A 21,225-nucleotide genomic window follows, 5' to 3' on the forward strand; every position below is an offset into this window, starting at 1 on the left:
TGCACGACAATTTCTTTATTGAAACTGAGTTCATGTAAAGTAATGTATCAACAGACCGCTAGACTTAGCCGTAGTTTGACTTATTAAAAACCTTGTGTTATAACTGCAATTTTACAAATGTAAATGATTTTGAAATTCCTATATTCCAACAGAATTATTACTTCCGAATATCAGGTACAGTGGCAAATAAATATATTTGACAAGTACAAACATGGGAAATAAAGCATAAGCAACTTAAGCTCTAATGTTTATTATAACATGTCTAGCGAGTGACAAATAACGACAAAATATTACCATTTAATAAAACATAATTAAAGAAGCGTCATTTTTATACTTTATATGTCTTGACGCATTGTCATACTTACTTTAATACTTAACATATCGGGAAAACGTTTCAATGTTATTCACGTTTGTGCAGAGTTTAACTTCTTTTTGTGAATTGATCTTACTGTTATATTTGTTATCAATTTGCCAAGGAAAAGTATAAAATTAAAAGCAATTCCATTCGATCCTGTCACAGTTACAAATTCATCATTTTATTATGACAATTAGTATAACGATAAAACACAAATTCAAATACAGGTAAAAATGCAAGATTTTAGATTAAAACATGGAGATGCCGGGGATTGAACCCGGGGCCTTTCACATGCGAAGGGAGCGCTCTACCACTGAGCTACATCACCTGACTATAATTACATATAATGGTTAGGTATTTTAAGATATGCAGTTGGAAAGGTTTAGCAGATTTGAGTTAATATTTGATATACAGATTGTAGTCGGTCCTATTCGTCACAGATTTTGTATATACTTACAAATAGTAAGCTTTTATTTGGCTGTTACAATATAATACAGTGAAAAAACATCCTAACCTGAAATCGTTATCAAGTATAGTAACAAATATTGATTTTGACGAACACAAGACTTGTATAGTAATTCCAGTATTTTGTATTATTCTATATGTACCTTGACATAGAGCGTTTACAAAATATTATTACCTATGTATTTTTTTGTGTGTTTTTTTAAAATTATTTTCGGTTGTGTCAATTATATAACGTATTCAGCATACTAAAAAAGATAGATAAACCTAAAATTAACATTTTAAAATTAACATGAGAAATGGCCTGTACAAAAATTAAGTATGAAAATTAACAAAGGGCAATAACTCAAAAAATAAGAAGGGCAAAGTACCAGTTCTTGCGCACTGCACTTTTTCCTAATGAGATCTATCATCCTATGAAGTTTCAAGTCCATAGATTTTATACTTTAGGAGAAATGGCACGGACAAAAATAAAGTATGAAAATTAACAATTAACAAAGGGCAATAACTCAAAAAGTAAGAAGTGCAGAGTACCGGTTCTTGTGCACTGCACTTCGGGTCATTGTAAGAAACATGCATACCAAGTTTGAAGTCAATCCGACTTATAATGACTGACTTATGCTCCGGACAAGCTTAAGAGGACGCCGACGCCGACACCGACAACGACTCCGACAACGACGCCGACAACGACACCGCCGACAAAAGTAATCCCTAAATGTCGCATTTTTCAAGGCGACACAAAATCCGTTTCTATCTATAATTGCACTAATTTTTTCCATCATATGTAATAGTTTGTCAAACTGGTATATTTATGTCACGTCACATGCCTGATAATGCAATTTCAAGACAATATACTGGTCAGACATTTATGGTGCTAAATGTATTACATCTAAACGCCCCTATGTAAGTAATACAGTCAGTAGGGAATATAGTTATATAAGTTCGTAAATTACTAAATGTCCGATGTGTCAAAAGTAAATATCAGGGGAAATACGTATTTATTCTGTTTTACTCACAGACCGAAAGACATAAAAACCGAGTAAAAGTAAAATAATAAATCATTTGATTTATTTTCCCTTGATTATTTAAAGGCCAATTATGCCACAGAAATACTTTCATTTCAATTCTCACATTGTTCATTCCATTTCTATTTGCAAAAATGCTACTCATTGGTCAATTTCCTGAACAATTTTTTGCATCATTTTGCGTTTTTTGTAATTTATAAGTACAATTTTAGTACTACACTACTTTGCTTATATTTTGCTACAAAAATGACAAATATTTTACACTAAGATCTAATGTCTTCAAATATTATTTATTTATTTATTTATTTATTTATTTAAACGTTATAGAATCCATGTTCGGCCCATGCTGCGGCATTCTGTGCTGTAATCAAGGCAGAAATTTATCTTTATTGTCTACTTTTTTGTTTTCAGTTTTGATATTTATGATGAACTTTGAAACTTTGTTTGTTTTAGATATAAAGACAATGTAAGTGATTGCAAACTCTTCTGAAAAGATGCAAATCGTTTGTCGTAGGTAATTTCATTTCCAGACCACACAATTACTTGTCGAGAAATACTAAGCTTTTTACATCTGTATTAATTTTTGTGTGAAATTTTATCAACAGGAAATGTTTTTAGTCAGACCACACTCGAATTTGAATTCGCCTAATAAACCAAAGATTGCTTATCATCAAAAGAATTAAGTGAATTCATGTATAGAAACTTTGACTGAAGAAGTTTTCTGAGACGGTCTTAAATTTGTTTTAAAAGATGGTTTTATACCCGTTGTTTTAGGATTTACTTCTTGTTGAAAACGGTTTACTTGTAAAGTGAACAGGCATTCATATTTGACTTGATTCTTTTGTATTGAATGTTTTTTCGATCTGAAGCGCTTATCTGCTAAACTTACTTTTATTCATAATTCCTGTTTTAGTATATGATCTTACTTATACTTTCTATTATAGAATAAGGTAATTGTAATTCAGTGAGCTATGTTATAAAAAGACGTCCGTGATAAAGACAAACATATTGTGTCTTTAAAATTTATTACGAATTTGTCTTTGAGGAGGTCTCTTGAATCCCAACATTTTTCTCATAAGTTAATACAAAAGTGCAAAAAAACATATTAAATAATAATTTTATATAAGATCATATGAACTTTTTTATTTACATAAAGATTTCTAACAGTTAATTTCGTTCCTTGCATATAACCTATATTTATTTATTTAACGAAGAAATAAAGCGTTCAAATTCTCAGTGGAAATGTAAATGAATTAATTAAAAAAGTAGATAAAAATTAAAAATGAAAAAAATAAAAACTGTAATACTCAAAGCATTATTTAAAACATGACCATACAAGTGGATGAATAAAATGATTTTATATCCTTGGATAAAAACTTAAGATACTTTATTTTTATCCAGGAATAGATAGACACTGTTCCTTCCATGGTTTTTGTTTAACCGGAAATAAGTTTCTCACTTCTCCCTTATGTATATAGTTACTACATTTGTCATATTTCATTACAATATTATCTGAATCATTGTCTGTGTCTTGTTATATGGCAGAATGTTGGGAAAATCGTTTCTCTTTTCTTTTATGACAGATACATTTCCTAGATGAGGTTTCTCATTTTACGTTATAGAGAATTGCAAATTGATTTTAAAGAGAACTGGTTCATGTTATATTTGCTAGCTTTACACATCTAAAATATGAGTAGAAAGTATTTTTCGTCAGTGTTTTTCATTTATAAAAAAAGGAATAATCATTTTTTAACTAAGCCACGTCATATAGTATAGAAAAAAATCAATGGCCGTAGTTTTATTGTGTTGCATTGAAAATATCATTCATTTATAAGGGTTCATTCTTTTGAAATATGACAATACGTATTGAGGGAAAATACAAAAGTTAACTATTTTGCTTCATTTGCGCTGATGTGTTTTAACAATGTATTAATAATTATCATTTCAGACAAAAAAGAGAAAAAACTATTTGAACGACCTTGAGAAATTAAAAGATGTAAGGCAAGTATAAAACTATGTTTATAAATTTCTCTAAATCCATTTTCCAGAACAATCTTTCAATTATTGTAGTAACTATAGACTTACAGTAATTTGAGATTTTATAAAAAATATCATTCATGCTATTACACAGGGTGTTTTTATGTAATACAGGAAACATATTACGTTATAGGAGCAAGTTGCTATATTCATACAAATGAAATACTGAATAAGGCTTATAGCAAAGACTTTTCTCCTAACACTCACATTTCCAATGTTACAGTAGATGCAAAGCATATGATGATAACAAAGGATATACTTACTGTTTTATTTCTTGTCTCCAAAACGAATTGTTTTGCAATAATTTTTAAAACTAATATTTGCATCCAGTGCCCTCATTTAAACACTATGGATAACTTTTGTTGTTTTTAATGTTATATCAATTATAAAATGTTTGCTCTATTGTAATAAAGTTAAACGGCGACTGATTTTTTTTTCTATTTTGTTGAAAATCAAAAAATATTCTAGTGTATGTTTTAATGAATGTTATATCTAAGTTTACATTTTATGAATTATGTACAAAAATTGTCTTATTGGACATCATGCGTACTCTTACTTAGAAACAATATCAAAACCGTACTTTAACCTGAATCTATCATGTCACTACGAATAAAACATGTACTTTTAACAATGTCACATTTCTCTGGTTTCATTTCATACTATTACAGAAATCGGTCTCTGTTTTTTCCAAAGTGGTCATGATTTACAACAAATAACTTTATTAATAATTTTATTATGATAACTTAAGCTTTTTGGAAAACTCCTACAAAATGGCTAAAAAACGAGCAATGAGGCAAAAGTACAACTAGAAAATAGATAAGATAAACATTAAAAAAATACGTATTTTAAAAATATCATGAATACGTTATACTTGGCACGTTACATGTTACGCAACGTCCAAAAGAAAAGTGTTTGCATTCTATAGTAAGAATTTACTACATTGAAATAAAGTTATATAATGCATATGACAAATATGAGCATCGTGTATATTTATATGTCAGTCATCGTTCTTTTTTACTCAATACATGTAAACTCAACAAAGAATTTATCTAAAATTGATATAATGCTCATTGTTTCAGAAAATAAATAAAATGCTGAGATGTATCGAATGTAGAAATTCTTGCTTGATATGTCTAAGTTAAGTAATAAAATGTACAATTTATGCATGATGTTAAGTTGCTTTCCCTAATTACAAGTCAAGTTAATGCGATCATTTATATAAAAACGTAATTAAACGTTAAAATGTATTCATACATTGATAACCTAAAGTAAAAAAAAACAACATCAGGAAAGTCGTTGTTGTATATGGACCATACAAAACACCAATATAATTTGATTTGAGACTTGCTTCCGAGGGATCACTTTGTTTCCAGATTTTTAAACTACACAGTAGCAGGGGGTGAAGTGCTGGGTGGCAGCTGTAAAAAGTTGCCCGTACTTCACTTCAGTGTGGTTATTTTTTTCTGGTTCTTCAGAATCATTGATGTCAGCACTATTAAGTATTAAGAATTGAGTATCGTAAGAGTATGTTTTATATTTCCTTATTATCAATATGCTTTCAGTTAAATACTCACTGACATAGACATTAAGTTTAATCTTATGTGTAACCAGATTGAAGTATCATCATTATTTTTCCGTTTCAAATACATATAACAAAAACAATGGAAATGTGATCAAATTACACAAAACCATAAATTTGTTACGTTGGAAAACTGGAAAACATCACTAACGTAGAAAAACCATCTTGAAAGACAGCTATAAAACACAAAGCAATTTCGCTTTCCATCTCTTGCCAATTAATGCAAATTGTTTATTTCAGAATCAGAATAATGTTTCAACTATTCTTCAAAGTGCTCCTGTTAAACAAGAGTTTTATATGACCTGCCAATATTTTTTATATCTGTTTAGTATGGTAACATTGGGAAATAAATGTGCCAGCCAAAGCGTGCTCAGAAAAGCAATTAAATATGCTAAACTTTGTCGTAACATTTGGCACTGAAATGTCTCTTTCATTATTAATAACGTTGTGAATTAATCATAAAGCTGAATTGCATTAAAAAAACTCTCTTTACTGCGTTTTTTTTCTAAAAAAAATATCTTACTTTATTTTGTTTCTTTCATTGTAACACAATATATATGAAATGTGACAAATGCTCTTTCAAAGACATAACATGCGAAGAAAGAAGACGTAAAGTTTTTATTACATTAAAACTAACTGAGGGGTTGCTTTAAATCTAATGGTTGAATGCCTAACCATCAAGCCACCGTTTATCCCTGCCTCTGCGTGACCGTAAGAGACAACTAAATGGGTTCAATTAACTGGAGTTTTTGCATCTTATAGCTCAAGCAAGTCAGATGGTTTTGACTTTTGGTGTTCTACTTTGAGATATTCCCTGAGTTAAGGCAAAGTCGTTGTTCCTGTTCAGGAGCCATATGCTCTATACTGTGTTGATGCAGCGTTTAAACAAACATCTCCAAAAACATCTAGGTACAGAAGGGTGAACGTTTCGGTTGTCAAATATAGCGTTTTTCGTGCGTCAGTTTTTCGTGTAACGTGCGTGCGTATATCGTGCAACGTGCGTTTGTTGAAACACTTTCTCAAGCGTGAAACGTTTACAAGCGTTTAGCGTTTAGCGTTTTTCGTGTATCGTTTTTCGTTTATCGTGCGTTTGAAAGCGTGCGTTTGTTATTCCCAGAAACGTTTTGCGTGCGTTTGCGTTCGTCTAAGCATTTAAGTACCGTGTTTTGCGTCTGTAACTATTGAGAAGTAAAAGAATATGTTAGAAAGATATATTATGTAAATTTCTTGTTTCCTAAACATGTAAAAGATGTTCAGTGACCCTGTCAACGAATAAAAATATCATTTAATGAAATATTATGATATTTACATTAAAGTATTGAAGTTTGTGACCTGGTCAGATTTCTACATGCTTTACGTTGAAGATTAGTTTTAATCCTATTTTACATACGCATAAGATTCAATTACTATATTTAATTGCAACATTTTTGAAATTCAATTCAGCAAACAGGTTTTTATATGCGTACAAATATATCCGATATGACGTTCGTCAGACATCATATGTGATGATAATCAGACTATATATAGCACCGCCCCACCCCTTTACAAATTCAACACTGTCCGAATCCTATTGGGGTGATAATTATTTTATGCAGTTCCTTTCCATTTTTCTTAACAGATTTATATTGATATGTAACAGCCTGGGGCTCGAACCCCTGACACTCGGAATACTCGGCCGCTTACACATTTTATATGTTTAAATCCATAAAAAATATAAACCTACTGTGTATGCAAATATTTCTTCTGAAAACCGTACCGCGGCTGTACCGACATTCATTAATAGTTACATTATTTATACATTTATAGTGAACACTTTACTAATTATGCATTGCACTGTTTCTATATTTTTGTAGAATAAAAAATAGCTAGATTTTTTTAGATAAGAAAATTCTATGGTGGCTAAAATGTACCATGTTGTACTTTTTAGACATGTAGTCACTGTAGACAGGCTAAGCCACCCTTTACAAAATTCCCCTATCTGTCAGCTCATAAATTAATCAGGGTATAGACTACTATTGTTGTATGTGACCTGGGCTTTTAAGGACCTTTATTTTGTTTCAAGACCTGTCTGACAGCCATATTGATGTAGTGTAATTACTTGTGATATTTGATAAATATATGTTTTGATAAATAATGATACCTTGAGTATACAATGTAGTACAACAAGGTGGTCACTAACTCTGCATCTTGAATGCCATGATTTTGCACGTGTTCATGATATATTTTATCGAGTCAACTTACTAAGATAACTTAGAAATATTATTACTTATAATTGGAAATTTATTTGTAATGCATTACGACGTAATTCTTTGATTTTCTGGTTTTGTGGAATGATCTGCTGAATTTGTAAATCATAAGATTCATCATAAAATAGAACTTGAACGTTGGAATTCATTAATTCCTTTTATGTGTTACCTTTAAATAATATACAGACAAACAGATAAACTTTATTTAATTAAAAAAACATAATATAAAAATCTGGTTTAATAATGAAAATACCAAAAAATAAAATCTGGTTGAAAATTCTTTCTTAATACATCAATCATTGTCAGTTCGTTTCATTTTAAGTCCAGCAAATCATGTGCAGACGCATATCAAGACAAAAGACCATTTGTCTTGTCACAAACTTGCATTTCAAGTTTGTTCAATGCAAATTAGTATTGGGTTTTTTCCATCATTACCGTGACGTTCTGAAATGTTTTTGTTTTTCTGAGAAACTTCCTAAAATATGCAGAAATAAAAACATTTGCTTTGTTTGTGAGCAAATTCTGGAAAAGCTTCCTTGTTCTGGCTTCGTTTGCTGGTCTTTGATATAATTTAAAACCTTATAATATACAAGTATCATTTGACTATGTATTAATTTTGGAAGTTCGAGGAGGTTGTATTTCTTAATTATTTGATGTGTGAAAACAGAGATATCATTTTGTAACTACACCTATTCAAATTTAAATTAATTTGAAATTCCTAATTTCCAAAACAATTTTTACAACAGAATTATGATTTCCGAATATCTAGAATTCCTGTAGATACAGTGGCAAACAAATATATTCGACATGTTTAAACATGGGAAATAAAGCATAAGCAAGTTAAGATCAAAAATGTATTATAACATGTCTAGCGAGTGATAAATAAAGAAAAAATATTAATATTTATTATACCATAAAATCGGCATTTTTTTCCTCTTTTGCCCATGTTATAACGGGACCAAAACCATGTGTTAACATAGTCACGCGCTCTTGTTATAGCCCGGTTTCACCTATGCGCAATACATACAGGGCCAAGTAAACAAACAAACAAAAAATGACGATTAAGCCTGTTTGCCGAAGAGTCATGCGCTCTTGTTATATTGAAATTTATTGATTCGAGGACCTCAGTCGCATATCCAGTAACAATGCCAGAAAAACGGCGTATAGACATCGGTGCTAATCTTGGTTGTCGCCCTTTCTAAGAAACGGACAGTTGTCAATGTAAACAAATACAGTAGAATCTACCTGTCATTCAGTTTAACACTCCGATTAACTTACAAAACTAGATAACACATAATTAATATGAGAAAATGTTTTTTTATCTATGTTAATGTTGATAAATGCTCTTTATATTTCTTTGAGAGAATAATGCTTAGTGCCTGATTTTTTTCATAAACTTGTTTGCTTGACAAAAAAACCGATTCTGATGTCATTGATCTTTTTTCTACCATCAATCTAAAATCACTTTAAGAATTTCTGAGGGTCATATTTTGTCTTGGGTAGAGGGTAGTGTAATGTAATTTTTTTTCTTGAGATAATAAATCTCCAAAGGCCAAGCTTTGTTAAATCAATTAAAATTCAAAATTTCGTTCGGTTCCGAAAATTTTCCATTTAGTTGTTGGCCCCGGAAAAATGAAACGCATACCTAAAACATAGAATTGGATAAATACCGTCCAAGCACAAGAATTTAATGTAATTGTGTTTTGTATAAACTAGATACATCACGAATCTGTTTGAAAATTCTATGCTATAATAGCGTCAACGCACGTTTATTTCGTGTTATAAAGTCTGCAGAGTCCCTCGGAACTGTTGGAGCCCTAGCCCTACCGGGCTCGGGCACCAACCGTTCCTCGGGACTCTGCAGACGTTATAACACGGAAAAACGAGCGTTAACCCTATTATTAAACATAATATAAGAGCCGTCATTTTTATACTTTATATGTCCTAATGCATTGTCATACTTACTGTAAAACTTAACATATCGGGAAAACGTTTCAAAGTTATTCACGTTTGTACAGAGTTTAACTTCTTTTTGTGAATTGATCTTACTGTTATATTTGTTATCAATTGTCCAAGGAAAAGTATAAAATAAAAAGAAATACCGTTCGATCCTTTCACAGTTACAAATTCATCATTTTATAGCATAATTAGTATAACGATAAAACACAAATTAAAATACAGGTAAAAATAGAAGATTTTCGATTAAAACATGGAGATGCCGGGGATTGAACCCGGGGCCTCTCACACGCGAAGCGAGCGCTCTACCACTGAGCTACATCCCCTTGCTATAATTACATAAAATGGTTAGGTATTTTCAGATATGCAGTTGGAAAGGTTAAGCAGATTTGAGTTAAATTTGATATACCGCTTGTAGCCGGTCCTTTTCGATACACATTTTGTATATACTTACAAATAGTAAGCTTTTTATTTAAGTACAACAGTATAATACAGTGAAAACCCCTTCTTACCTGAAATATTTATCAAGTGTAGGAACAAATATTGCTTTTGACGAACATAACACTTGTAAAGTTATTCCAGAATTTTGTATTTTTTATCAGAACCTTATTATAGAGCGTTTACAAAATTATGTAATTTGTATTTGTTGTCTTTTTTGGGTTTTTTTAAATTATTTTCGGTTGTGTCAATTATATAACGTATTCAGCATACTAAGAAACGATAGATAAACCTAAAATTAACATTTTGTTGTTTTTTAAAATTATTAGACAGAATAACATTGCGCTGCACCACAACGGCACTAAATTTGAAATGGAAAGCATATTTAGTGAAGAATGATAACTTCATCGTTAATGTCAATTGATTTTTTGTGAGACTACGCTTTCTGTTTGAGCAGTACACTACAACATTACAGTTCATTATATCTAAATGAAATAGTTAACGTTAGTTTAAAATGATTTCGGAATGAGTCATTGCTTATCATTTAAAAAGGTGAAACGTCTAAAAAGACTTCCATTTTTGTTTGAAAGGTGTTCAATATTTAACATTATTCCAAAGATTCATCGGATTATGAGTGTTCGTCTCTTATATAACTTGCATACTGTCTAAACTGATGTATGCAAAATAATAGTTTCTGAGCAAAACAAGTTATTTAGTGAAATTCTTTTTTTTTTTAAATATTTTGAACTTGAAATAGAGAAAACAGAATTCCAAAAGAAAGTCCAGCACTGGAAAACTTAAAATGTGGCAAACTCGGATTGACAAAGTATCTTCATCAACGAAGTGGATAATGCAAGATAATGTCTACGCTAAGCCTTCTTGTGAAAAGTCACAGGAGATTGTTTATATAGCAACAATCGAGAGCAAACAGGAATATAGAAAAAATAAACAAAGCATTATTATAAAGAACATGGCAATAAGCAAGACCTTTTATCTAAAGACCGTTTCTGTCTATAATTTTGCTGACCTTTTTCATTATACGTAATAGTTATATTTGTCATATTGGTATATTTATATCACGTCGTATTGCTGGAAATACACTTTCAAGAGAATATACTTGTCAGTCATTTATTGTGCTAAATGTATTACATCTGAACGCCTCTATGTAAGTAAAACAGTCAGTAGGGAATATAGTTATATAAGTTCGTAAATAACTAAATGTCCAATGTGTCAAAAGTAAATATCAGGGGAAAATAAGTATATTTTGTTTTACTCTGAAAGTCATAAAAAACGGGTAACAATACAAACATGGATCATTTTATTTATTTTCCCTTGAATATTTAAAGGCCAATTTTGTCACAGAAATATTTTCATTGCTCAATTCTCATTTCTCATTCAATTACTATTTGAAAAACATGCTACTCATCGGTCAATTTCCTGAACAATCCTTTGCATGCATCTGTTTGCGTTTTTTGTAATTTATTAGTACAATTGTAGTTCTAAACTACTTTGTTTATAATTTGCTACAAGAATGACAGAATATTTTACATTAAGATCTTATTTTTTCAAGCAACTGGAAATGTCTTAAACTTGATACTTGATAGATCAGTCGTAATTGTTAAGTCAAATAATTTTAAACTAGCTTTGAGATCATATATGGACGAAAACGAAATATAATCTACATCCTGTAATAAAATGAATATTGAATTTCTTTATTTTTTATCGAATTTATTTGTAGATTGTTTCAAAGCGAAAATGATTTCTTGCTGAAAACATGCAAATCGTTGGTCGTAGGTAATTTCATTTTCAGACCAAACAATTTCTTGTCGAGAAATACTAAGCTTTTTTTACATCTGTATGACTTTTTGTGTGAAATACAATCAACAGGAAATGTTTTTAGTCAGACAACATCCGAATTTCAATTCGCCCGATAAACCAAAAATAAAAAGTATATTCTTTACTCTACAACATAAAGTCTGTTTCGCCAGCAAAGGCGTCATAACAAAATGACTCAACCCTGAAGACGTGTTACTCTGTGTATAAAATTTGTTCGTTTTTTTTTGCTGTAATTCTATAACATGTATATAGTATTTGCAAAATGAAGTGTGCATGATTATAGGTCATTCGTTATAGACTAAGAATAAGTTGTGACTGTGTTTTGCTCATGTAAATATCACTTTGGAATGGCAATGATACAAACGCAATGCTAGTAGACATGAGCAACATTTAAAATGTACATGTATCTTTTTAAATCACTTTGCTCCAAGTAGTTTATTTTAGAAAACAATGAAGACTTTGTTGTCACAGTTATGAATATACATTTTTATCACGCTATCATTTCTAACACCCTTATTATTATTTTGTTTTGTAAATTGAAATGTATGATACATTATTTTTTTTGTTTGTTTTATTAACAGAAATATGAAAGCCGTGAGTAAAGTGCATTAATTTCATACCTATCATGTTAATTTAAGCATTCATTATATATTCCTTTTCACTGCAAAATAAATGTAAACTTAATTGAAATATAATGTCGTTTGTTTTCATTTTTCCCAATATTACATTTAACATACTTGCCTTTCAAGTATATTGGTCCCTAAGGGCGATCGCAAAACTAAGAAGTCGCAAATAAAAGAATTTAGAGCACAAAAATCGGCTTAAGATGCTTAAATGTAACAGTAAAGTATAATAAGTAAAGATTTTATATTTGTCAAGTATTCTGATGACTTGTTCACAACTCTAAAAATAGACAAAGTTATAATGTGTTTATTGATGAATTATTCTAAAAATAAATACTTAGTTGGCATAATATGTCCATATGCTGATTTCTATAATTAAGTCCATTGTCTGAATTAAATCTTAAGTTTCCTTCAGTTTCTCACAGAAATGAACATGAATATTATTGAACTAAAGATATAAGCGCGCTTCATTGCTTTTCATCAAAAGAATGAAACGAATTCAAATCTAGAGTCTTTGACTAAAGAAGTTTACTGAAACGGTCTTAAGCTTGTTCTAAAAGATGATTTTATACCCGCAGTTTTAGGATTTACTTCTTGTTGAAAATGGTATACTTTTAAAGTGAACAGACAATCATTTTGGACTTGATTCTTTTGTATTGAGTGTTTTTCTATCTGAAGCGTTTATCTACTAAACTTACTTTTATTCATATTTTCTGTTTTAGAATATGATCTTAGTCATACTTTCTGTTTAAAAATATGGTTATAGTAATTCAGTGAGCTATATAATAATAAGACGTCCGTGATAAAGACAAAAATGTTGTGTCTTTAAAATTTATAACGAATTTGTCTTTTATGAGGCCTTTTGTATCCCAATATTTTTCTCAAAATGTTCAAAATTATTAAATAACAATTTTATATAAGATTGATTTATTGATTCATTGATTGATTTTCTTTAGACCGGTCGGTCAAGGATAACTCTTGAAAGTGCAAGCTCTTATTTCCAGTAGAGTCCTTACCTCAGCAGACTGTAGAGACAGCTATGATATACAAGGGAATCCGGGAACAAGTCCCTAGCTCTTATTGAACAGATTCCTTGGTTCTTTTACATGTCCAGTGTATAGCACTGATACATGCGAGGATAACCTGGGTTTCGTACCAGTAAACTTCTAGTAAGGTGGTAAACACTGAAAGTGTTTCTGAAAAATCCCAAGGGTGTTACCCAGGATCGAACCCGAACCCCAGGAGTGACAGTCATTGGTCTAACCAACTGAGCTATGTTCCTTGCATGTAACCTATATTTGTATATTTAAGGAACAAACAATGATTTCAAATTCTGGAAATGTTGATAAATAAATTTAAAACGTATATAAAGATTTAAAACAAAAACTGTTATATTCAAAGCATTATTTAAAACATGACCATACTTGAAGTTGAGGAATGAAATGATTTAATAATCTTGGATAAAAACTTAAGATACTTTCTTTTTAGCCTGGAATAGATAAACACTGTTCCTTCCATGTTTTTTGTTTAACCGGAAAAAAGCTTCTCACTTCTCCCTGATGTATATAGTCACTACATTTGTCATATTTCATTACAATATTATATGAATCATTGTCTGTGTCTGGTAATATGGCAGAATGTTGGGAAAATCGTTTCTCTCTTCTTTTATGACAGATACATATCTAGAATGAAGTTTCTCATATTACCTCATACGTTATAGAGAATTGAAAATTGATTTTAAAGAGAACTGGTTCATGTTATATTTGTTAGCTTTATACATCTAAAATATATGTAGAAAGTATTTTTCGTCAGCATTTTTCATCAACAGACGAAAAAAAGCAAAAATCATCTTTTAATTAAGCCACGCCATATAGTATTATAGTTAAAAACAATGACTATAGCTTTATTGTGTTGAATTGAAATATCCATCACTTGTAAGAGTATTCTTTCGAGAATAAACCAGCTATTGAATTGAAATATGGCAATACGTATTAAGGGAAAATACAAGAGTTAGCTATTTTGCTTCATATGCGCTGATGTGTTTTAACAATATCTTACGAATTACCATCCCAGCAAAAAATAGAAAGAACTATTTGAACGACCTTGATATGTTAAAGATTGAAGGCAAATACAATACTGTGTTTGTCAGGTTCTCTAAATCCATTTTCCAGATCAATCTTTCAATTATTGTAGTAACTTTATACAAACAGTAATTTGAGATTTTTTTAAGACATATCGTTCATTCTATTACACAGGGTGATTTTATGTGATACAGGAAACATATTACATTATATGAGCAAGTTGCTATATTCCTACAAATGAAATACTGAATAAGGCCTAAAAGCAAAGACTTATGTCCAAACACGCACATTTTCAATAGATGCAAAGCAAATGATGACGATAAGGATATAATAACTGTTTTATCTTTTGTCTCCAAAACGAATTATTTTGCAATAATTGTTAAAACCTATTTTTGCTTCCAGTGTCCTCATTGAAACACTATTGATAACACTAATTCCTTTAATATTATATCAATTAAAAATGTTTGTTCTATTGTAATAAAGTTAAACGGCGAATAAAAAAGTTTTAACTTTGTTGAAAATCAAAAAATATTCTAGTGTATGATTTAATTAATGTTATATCTAATTTACTTTTTTGAATTATATCCGTAAGGTTATAAATTGTATATAAATTTGATTTTTTCGAAATATTTTGATGCATGTTGTCACCCAATGAAATTTCTTGCTGATAATAATCGTCAATAATCTGAGCAACATTGATGGTGTCATCGTGCTTGTAAGTAATAAGTTGTATCTAAGCTTCCTTTTATAAATCAATTTTTACTTCATTATAGTGTAACAGCTTCCTGTAAAAAGCTATACGGATCATATTTCGTGTGATACTCGATACTTTTTAAATGACAGAATTTAATGTGCAAGCAAAATACGAAATTCATAAATCAACTTACATATACAATACGGCCAATTTTCTTGTTTTCAATAATGACAGGTACGAAAATGAAAATTGAAATCTACGACAAGATTTTTTAGCGTAAAAACTTTTCTTACACATTTTACAACTAACAAAATCATTTATCTTTTCTGTATTTTGTCTTTAACCAAGACGAAAATTGTATAATTGGACGTCATGCGAACTCTTACTTAGAAACAATATCAACACCGTAAATCAACCTGAATCTGCTATGTCACTACGCATATAACATGTAATTTTAACAAATGTCACATTTCTTTGGTTTCATGTCATACTATTACAGAAAACGGTCTTCCTTATCGCTTAAATGGTCATGATTTACAACAAATAAATTTATTATGATAACTTAAACTTTTTGGAAAACTCCTACAAAATGGCTAAAAAATCGAGCAATGAGGCAAAAGTTAACAACTAGAAAAAAGATAAGATGAAAATTAAAATAGTTCGTATTTTAAAAATATCATGATTACGATCAGGACGATTTTAATAGGATCCTTATGGTTACATCGGTTCAATCATGGATATTATAACAAAAAGTCTGCTTTCTATTATTGTTTCCTGCATTCGAAATTTTAATCAAATTCAGTAGATTTATTTGGACAAAAAAAAAATTGTAACGGTAATTGCATTTATACCAACGAAATATAACAATTTATTGATTTTTATTTCAAAGTTCCTATTAATTCCAAAACTAAAAATGTTTACAGTCTGTTTTGAATAAATATGATATTCCATTTACATATCCAAACATATTTAGCAGTAATTTTAAATAATATCAAACACTAATAAAAGATAAACTGAAATTTCAATATATTAAAAGTAATGACAGTAAAGAGTAATTAAGTGTATGTATTTGTAAGTCTTAAACATTTTTTCTAAAGCGCGTCTGGTATGGCGAATTGGTTCTGTGTTGTTAAAGATCGCTTACTGTATTAAAAGAGACAGTACAAAAGTAATAAGCTTATAAACAGACCGAGTTGCAAAGAAATAACGATTTATTGTATTTCATTTTGAAAAAAGCTTAAATAAAAACCCTACCTACAAAACATTAAATATATGATTATAGTTCTCAAATTCGATATTTGAAAATGTAAAATAACCATCTTAAGATTAACATACAGAGAAGAGATGTAAGGTTTTAAACTCGACATATAATAGGCATATATTTTTTGTATTAAACAAATGACCTACTTGACACGTTACATGTTAAGCAACGTCCAAAACAAAGTTTGTGCATTCTTAAGTAAGAATTTTCTATATTGAAATAAAGTTATACAATGCATGTATATTACTTAATATGACAAATATGAGCATCGTATATCATTCAATGTCAGTCATCGTTCTTTTCTACTCAATACATGTAAACTCAACACAAAATTTAGCTAAAATTGATATTATGCTCATTGTTTCAGAAAATAAATATAATGCTGACGTCGACATGTATCGAAATGTAGATATTCTTGCTTGATATGTCTCAGTTGAGTAATAAAATGCACAATCTATGCATGTTAAGTTGCTTTCCCTATTAAAAGTCAAGTTAATGCGATAATTTCTTTAAAAAGTATTTAACGTTAATATGTATTCATACTTACCTATAGAAAAAAAGAACAAAATCAAGTAAGTCGATCTTGTATACTCCCATACAAAACACAAATATAATTTGATTTGAGAGTTGCTTCCGAGGGATCACTTTGTTTCCACATTTTTAAAGTACACAGTGGCAGGAATGAAGTGATGTGTGGCAGCTGTAAAAAGTTGCCCGTACTTCACTTCAGTGATCTTATGTTTAACTGGTTCTTCGGAATCATTGATGCCAGCACTATTTAGTGTTGAGAATTGAGTATCGCTCAAGTCGTTGCTAGAGGGGAAGGGAGGGGGGTGGCGTGAGGGGTGTTGCACTTATTCATTTCCCCTCATGTACAGACTCAATCAAACCGAGTCTGTATTTTTCACTATTTTGTTGTAAATAATGATTCCGAGGGATAAATTTGTTGTCAGATTTCTTTTTATATTTCCTTATTATTAATTTGTTTTCAGTTAAAAACTGATAAATTCATGAAATTAAATCTCATGTGTAAACAGATCGAAGTATCATCATTATTTTTTCCGTTTCAAATACATCAAACAAAAACAATGGATATTTGATCAAATTACTAGAAACCATAAATTTGTTACTGTAACGTTGGAAAACTGGAAAACATCATCTGCGAAGGAATAACATCTTGAAAGACAGCTATAAAACAAAAAGCAATTTCGCTTTTCATCTGTTGCCAATTAATGCAAATTGTTCATTTCAGAATCAGAATAATGTTTCAACCATTCTTCAAAGTGCTCCTGTTAAACAAGAGTTTTATATGACCTGCCAATATGTTCGTCTCTGTTTAGAAAGGTAACATTGGAAAATAAATGTGCCAGTCAAAGCGTGCTCAGAAATGCAATTAAATGTGTTAAACTTTGTCTTTACATTTGGCACTGAAATATCGTTTTCATTTATAACCTTGTGAATTAATCATGAGGCTGAATTGTTTAAAAAAACTGCTTTCTTTTCTAAAAAAATATCTTACTTTATTTTGTTTCTTTCATTGTAACACAATACATCTGAGATGTGTCAAATGCCTTTCAAAGACATAACATGCGAGGTGAAAACACGTAAAGTTTTAATTACTAAAGTTAGTTTTAAAACTAATTGAGGGGTTGCTTTAAATTTAATGATTGAATGCCTAACAATCAAGCCACCGTTTATCCCTGTGTGACCGTAAGAGACAATTAAATGGGTTTAATTACCGTAACTCTTTTTATCTTATAGCTCAAGCAAGTGAGATGGTTATGACTTTTTGTGTGCTACTTTGAGGTAGTACCTGAGTTAAGGCAAAGTCGTTGTTCCTGATCCGGAGCCATATACCATATACTGTGTTGATGCAGCGTTTAAACAAACATCTCAAAAAAACTTTTAGGTAATTATATGATATACTTACAGGGGAAGAAAGTAAAATCGAAATGATGTTTATCATGCAGTCATACGAGTATAATAGTCTATTATAGGAATGGCGTTGCATTGAACCAAGGAGTCTTTACTACTGACGTAAATTTCAGAAGCTTTATTTGTTTTCGGATATTATACTGTCAAAATAATGTAAATTATACATCATTGTAATAGAGAATGCCTGATTAATATGACAGGAAATGCAATTTCTTTTGAAATTGATAATCGCTGTTTTAGTACTGTAATGTATCAATACAAAACAGAATGTATGGTACAAAACACATTTTATTATAAAAGATATGAATATACTGGCACATTTTGTTCTTTTTCAACAAAACCAATCAATGCCGATAACATGAGAACATAGGTTAACACAACAGGAATTTAATCAATGCAGGCTTTACAATTCAATCAAGACAATATAACCGACACGGATCAAGCAGAGACCCAAACATAAAAAGGAGAGCGCACCAGGACAAGGCAAGGACGAGGAGTCGTTAATGTTGAAAATTAAAAATTGAGAATTAAAACAAACTGTAGGCAAAATATCACTGAAGAAGGCATTTAAACAAAGGCTGACAGGGGCATAGGTGATGTGGAAAATGTATGTTGGGGGTAGACCGGGCGGCTAGGGAGTGAGTTAGTAAAGGTTTAATTATAATAAACTTATACATTTACACCTTTAATTATCTAATTTGACTGTTGTAATTTTACATAAAACAAACTGATGTTGCATCACACAACATTTGAAAGTAAATTATTTCAATAATACATATATTTATATAAATATATTGTCTACGTATTACGAGACTGATAAATACGTATTTTTTTAAGATTCAAACTATAAATAATGTGATAAACACTTAGGTTTGGATCAAGTCTAATACATGTATATTTAATATTATTTGTATTGTTTTACCTGAAACATATATATAGACTTACCACTACATGCTTACATTTATTGAAACGGACATCATGCTTATTATGCCCAAAATACATTAAACCGTTTTATCAACTTGAAACGAAAGACATAGACTGAAAAATCTAGTAAATGCATCTTGGCTTTACTTTTTTTCTTACTTAACTCTTATTCAGTATATGAAAATAATAAACTTTGTTTTATTATAATTATAATTAACATCTAACCTTTGGTTACTTTTACAAAATAAAACTATTATGAGTAATACAGTATTCTATAGATACAAATTATAGAATTTTGATGCAATTAAAAACAGTTTTTGTTTACAAAATGATACATGTCACCGTTTGTTCTTAGATCAACTTTTCTTTTGATTTTGAATTTGAAGCGTGAATTGAGCATTTGATATATTCTAATTTTATTTTTATTGTTATTGTATTAAGAAGATGAACAATATGACTTTTTATATAATAAGAATAATAAATTCAAAATCGCTTCCATTGGTAATGTAATAAGGCGAAGAATGTTTCCTGTAAAGGCAATACTAAGTTATAGAATATAACTATAAACAACATTATCATAAATAGTCAGTACCATTAATACTTACGGCTATTATAGGAATCATGCATATTTTACGTTGATGTTTGATATATCAATAATAAGACAAACTAACTTAAAAATATTGCTAAACCATGTACATAAGAAAAACATTAAAATTCAGCCTAAGGATGTCTGTCTATTTTCAAAATGGCTTGTTTGCTATTGTTAAAGTCTTTTTATAATGCTAAAAATGTTCATAAATCAATTGTTTATGTAAAGTCATCGTCGGATACCCACGGCCGAACCATTATCATTCATCAGCCGTGGGATTTTTTGCCGATATTCAGTCGATTAGAGGTGTGTCAAAGGCAGCTATTTCATTGGCTGCCTCACGATTTCATGAGGCGATTAAAATCAATCAAAACGCTCGTTCTGTACGACGTTCGGTATTACAGACAATATTGCGACAACCAAAGACGACGTAAAAAGTTTAACATCGAAAAATTAAACGACTTCCAGCAAGAAAGTATAGATAATTTACTTTTACAGCGTGATTTTTCCTTTATGATTGATATCTGCTTGCAGAAGAACTGATTTGGCAATAGTTTATGCCAATGATTTTAGCAAGACACGTGCAACAGTTTTTAACCGTGGGCGCTGCCATTTTTTTCTTATTGTTTATTACCTCCGCTGTTGAAGAAAATAGATTTGTTAAACGCGATGTCATTGGTAGACATTTTACGCACCTGTTGCTGTATATCGACGCAAATCGATTCATTTTACCCACGGTTGATTGCATGTTATGTGACATGTTTATCAATCGTGGGTATCCGACGATGATGTAAAGTGTGCTTATGGGTAGAAACATATCATTCTAAAGATCATTTAGTTCTTTCTTAACTTATTTTTAAGCTAAATAGTTTTATTTTCATGAGTTATTATTTAACATTCATCATATCACTTGGTAAATATTTTGTAACTGCCGCGTTTTGTAAAAATGTTTTCTGCTTCGAACATAACAATGTTTCCCTTTCTTTTACCGCAATGCATTTTTCTAATCTTCCTGTCCAGTTTTGAAAGAAAATGAAAGCAGTTTTTTTTTGTTTGTTCGGAATATGTTGCAGACACTGATTAACTGTGCTGCCACGAGAACTCCTTGTATTTTGTAAAACATAGCCTCATTTTCGGATGTAAAAATGCAAGCAAAACACAAACCATCACACACACGCACTTGC

General features: G+C 30.2%; 2 non-coding genes across 2 annotated transcripts; both read right to left on the bottom strand.

Annotated features, from left to right (window-relative positions):
* Window positions 1-611: 611 nt before the first annotated feature.
* Window positions 612-683, bottom strand: Trnaa-cgc (transfer RNA alanine (anticodon CGC)). The gene has a single exon. It is a non-coding gene; the product is annotated as a tRNA-Ala (tRNA).
* Window positions 684-9,914: 9,231 nt separating this feature from the next.
* Trnaa-cgc (transfer RNA alanine (anticodon CGC)) lies at window positions 9,915-9,986 on the bottom strand. Its single transcript has one exon. It is a non-coding gene; the product is annotated as a tRNA-Ala (tRNA).
* Window positions 9,987-21,225: the final 11,239 nt, after the last annotated feature.

This window comes from Ruditapes philippinarum, unplaced genomic scaffold (assembly GCF_026571515.1).
Source record: "Ruditapes philippinarum isolate M1 unplaced genomic scaffold, ASM2657151v2 ctg146_1_1_1_1, whole genome shotgun sequence".
NCBI lineage: Eukaryota > Metazoa > Mollusca > Bivalvia > Venerida > Veneridae > Ruditapes > Ruditapes philippinarum.